Source organism: Medicago truncatula, chromosome 7 (genome assembly GCF_003473485.1).
Source record: "Medicago truncatula cultivar Jemalong A17 chromosome 7, MtrunA17r5.0-ANR, whole genome shotgun sequence".
NCBI classification, from domain to species: Eukaryota; Viridiplantae; Streptophyta; class Magnoliopsida; order Fabales; family Fabaceae; genus Medicago; species Medicago truncatula.
This window is the reverse complement of record NC_053048.1, coordinates 27,841,952-27,846,370: the sequence shown is the minus strand read 5'-3', so window position 1 is coordinate 27,846,370 and position 4,419 is coordinate 27,841,952. Positions and strand designations below refer to the sequence as shown.

The 4,419-nt window shown below is 28.4% G+C and overlaps 1 long non-coding RNA gene across 1 annotated transcript; it reads left to right on the top strand.

Moving 5' to 3' along the window:
• The first annotated feature begins 1,704 nt into the window (after window positions 1–1,704).
• LOC120577144 (uncharacterized) lies at window positions 1,705–4,074 on the top strand. Its single transcript, XR_005643198.1, has 2 exons — window positions 1,705–1,879; window positions 3,898–4,074. It is a non-coding gene; the product is annotated as an uncharacterized lncRNA (long non-coding RNA).
• The last annotated feature ends 345 nt before the right edge of the window (window positions 4,075–4,419 follow it).

Here is a 4,419-nt window from a genome sequence, read left to right as displayed (position 1 = left end):
TTTTTTTTTTCTTGATAAAAATATTTCATAACTAAGTTACAATCTTTGAAAAAAATAATTAATTGTGTTAACGTTATATGATAATTCAGTAAAAATGTGGGTAACAGGAACGATTACTTAGGTACCTAGAGGACACAGATACAAATGTTGCTATCGCGAGTATGAGTCCATATATAGTTTTTTTTTTAAGTGCGGGTATGGGACATGTATTATAATACTAGCCAGACCCTACGGGAGAAGTTATTATGCATAAACACTTCACAAAACTATTAATAATTATTTTGGTTTCTTATAGAAGACTATCAAAACCATTAAACCATAATTATGATTTCAGTAATAATTTCAGTGTATAACATCTTAATCATTATTTAAAGTCATGTAATAATAATAATTTCATTAAAACCATTACATAATTATCTTGGTTTCACATACAAGACTATCAAATCGTATTATCAAATCATCTAAGCCACTTTCCAATGATAATTGCAAGCTAGCTTTACTTAGTTCAGGTACTAATGAGTCTGTTATGATATTTTCAATTATTCATATGAAGGTTGTCTGGTAGGAGTTTGAAGTACAATGTAGTAATGCACTCTTACAGTGTTTTATTGACATTGCCTTGTTTCAAAGTAAATTCATCATTTTCTATCTTTAAAATTAAGTGGATTGGTAAATTATTTTGTGCCCTCTTTCATGCTAACTGATACAGTAGCATTAGGTCAGGTGGTTTTCAAGGAATTGGGAATTTTGAGTTTTGGCTTTAGATTCTGTAATTTGAGTGTATTATGCGCTGAGTCGGAAGAAATTAGTGGTTTAAATTCTGGAATTGTGGTTTTGCTTGAGGGTGTATGACAAAATGGGTTGGGATGTACGAAGCAATTATGTTGGGCTACCGGTTAATGGACTGTGATTTATGCAGGGTGCATAAGGATGCCTCATGCATGATAACCGCATCTCGTTGTCATCCCTAACTAAATGGATGAATTTCAATTTACTTATTTAACCTATGCATTTTCATATATGGGTAACATGTGTATTGATAAGTTTTCTGATGTTGGTTTTTCCGTTTAGTGTTATGCTTAATGTGATCTTTCACCTTATATTTGAGAGGATTTTTACCTTAACGATTTAATCTCTTTTTCTTTTGTTTTCGTTGATCTAATTTACCTTAAATTTCGCCCTCGTCACCCATGTTGTATTTTTTTTTCTCTATTTTTTAATAATATTTTTAAGGCGTGGAAGGTGATTGTTGTCTCACTAACGTACCAAAGTAGTTGGAATGTCATTAACGACATACACTTCTAATTTTGTGAGAAGAAAAAAAAAAAAAAGCAAAAAACTATAAATACAACTCAAACATATAAGACACAAATGAGACACATACCAAATAACACATCATAACTTATTAAAATGTTTAACCCAAAACAATATTAATGTTTTCCTTGAGGATACATGCATCAAGAAATAAGTTAAGCTCATAGTATCATATTCCAAAGGTTTTTGTTAGGCAACAACTATAAAATCCACAGTAATAGTGGGCCATATATGTGTACTGCACAAATGTGTGATAAAGAGAGCTTGATTCAAACAACTCAAAATTCAAATTAATAATGTTTGTCAGTAGTGTCTTATTCCAAACAGTAACCTCCCACTCAGAATCTTCCTCTATTTAAACACCACCTTCTTTTGGTGCAACACAACACACTAGAACAATATTATCAAAGGCCAAATATTGTAAGCACAAGAAAATTAAGAAAAGAGAGTCATGTCTAGCCAAAGAAACTCAAGAGATTCAAAGTTGAAAGAGAAACAGATTAATGATCTTGTGTCAAGGTTACAACTACTATTGCCTCAGCTGAACCAAAGAAACAACTCAAGGGTATGATTAATTTGATCATGTCCAAGAAACTAGTGAATTCATATTTGCATGCTCTACATAATTACATACATTGTTTCCAATAGTTAATTCCATAACCAATTTTACTTTGAGAAAACCAATTTTACTTTGTATATATAGCTAGACAGATATATGGTGGTTGCAATAGTAATGACATCTTTAGCTTAATTTATTTAAAAAAAATACTTGGGTTATTTTCACCAAGTTAAAGTTTATTTATGTTAATTACTATAATATGATTTTTTTTTTGGCTCCATGTTTTAATATATATATATATATATATATATATATATAAGAAAATAAATTTACATTTGGTTTGTATTACATGACAAAGTTGTAAGTAAAAGACGACAATTTGCACCTGCACTAAAGTTTTGGCTTGGAACCATGAATGTTATAAAACCATAAATTGTATAATTCATATATATGAGTAAATTACTTCATATTCTACAATTTACAACCTGTTTATCACGTTTATCACCTTTGAATTGTGTAAGGAAAAAACAACTAATCAAAGACCAGTTTAGATTGCAATTGGAATTTTGCTTGGAAGTTAGTACGTAATTAGCTTATAATTGATAAAGAGATTGTTTCTACAAACTGATTTTGGAAGCATTTGAAAATGTTGACCAATTTTTTTCACAATGCTGCCAATTGTTTGGCTTATTATTATACGACTTCTTTCATATGAAAAAATAAATGGTTAAATATATTTTTGGTCTCTATAAATATATCAATTTTTCGTTTTAGTCCTTTTAAAAAAAAATTTCACTTTTACTCCCTTTAAAAAATTTCTTCAACTTTTACTCCCAAAAAGTTTTGCATCTACACTTTTGATCATTCCTTTTAAGTAAACTCATATATAGAATTCATATTTTTTAATAAAACTTTGTAGAAAAGTTTATAATATTATAAGAATCTCTCCAAAAAAGATAGAATTTTTTTAACTAGACATGAGTTAAATAAGAATTTTATATTTTTGGTGGTTAAAAATTCATATTTAATTCATTTTTTTTTAAATTATATTTTTTTGGAGAGATTTTTACAATATTCTACACATTTCTGCACAATTTCATTAAAAAAATACGTGAGTTCATTTAAAAATAGGGATCAAAAGTTGTTATTGAAAATTTTATAGGACTAAAATAAAAATTTGATATATTTACAGGGAGCAAAACATATTTAACCCAAAAATAAATAAAATCAAAGTAGTATATAGTTAACTTGTGTTTGATTTTTTTTTTTAAAATAAGTTAACTTGTGTTTGATAAAATCATATATTTATGAAGCACCAAAGAAGACCTCTCTAGAAATGGAAGAATTATGCTAACAACACATTGTACATCAGACTCTTTTGTGCACTATATTGTTAGTTGAAAATTTTATGCATTTTAATTCATCTATGTATGGCATGAATTATGTATAATTTCAATCCATAAAAGGATATGTTTTGAAAAAAGTGCATTGTTAACACACCTCATAGTTCATAGAACGAAAACAATAATTCCTGTGAGCTTAGCTTAGTTAGTAGGGATATTGTATATTATATATAAGGGTTGGGGTTTGAACTTCGGAGACCTCACTTCTCCACATTTAAAATGTGTGAGCTCTAGCCATTAGTCTACTTAATTGACCAAAAAAAAAAACAACAAAAACATAAACAATATAAATTTTTATCTCAAAAAACATTAATTTTTTAAATAAAACATTTTAAAAAAATATTGAACTTAGATACATACAGATACACTGCTATAAGCAACATTCTTACATTACGTTCATCTCACAAAGAGATAATTTTTGTTCATATCCCTATAAAATTGTTAGTGTCACCTATACTATCTTTTTCTTTCAAAAATAGTAGGAACGTTACCTATATTTTATCTTCTTTGTTTTTTTAAATGCCAAATTTTAATCTAAACATAGATAAACAAGCTTTTTTTCTAGAATTATACACTTGTCTTTCTTTTTCTTTCCAACAAGTAGTTTTTGTTGTTTTGCAGCAATCAGCTTCCAAGATCTTGCAGGAAACATTGAATCATATTAGGAGGCTTCAGAAAGAGGTGGAAGATCTCAGTGAGAGGCTAACACAATTGATGGATTCTGTGGATATCAATGATAATGACAGAAGAACTTTAGAGAACTTTTTTCAATATTAATAACAAATTAGTCCTTTTTAATTCTACAGTCTATTGTCTACCTATTGCCTCTTTTTCTCCCTTATGTTTCCTTCCCTTATAGATTGTGATGGAGCTATACACACCCATCATGTATATGTATGTATATTGTTCAATAATATTTAATAATTAAGAACAAGGATTTAGTTTATATGCATTGTGATGGTAAAAAAATGGATTAATAGTTCTTTTAGTCCCTGAATGTGTTAGGAGTAGTCACAATAGTCTTTGATTGTGCACTTTGTTAGTCGAAATAGTCTCTGACGCTAAAATAATACATCAATACTCACAATAACTCTTTTCATGTATGGAGTAAAATGGCAATAAGGAAGTACCTATAAGGATTTA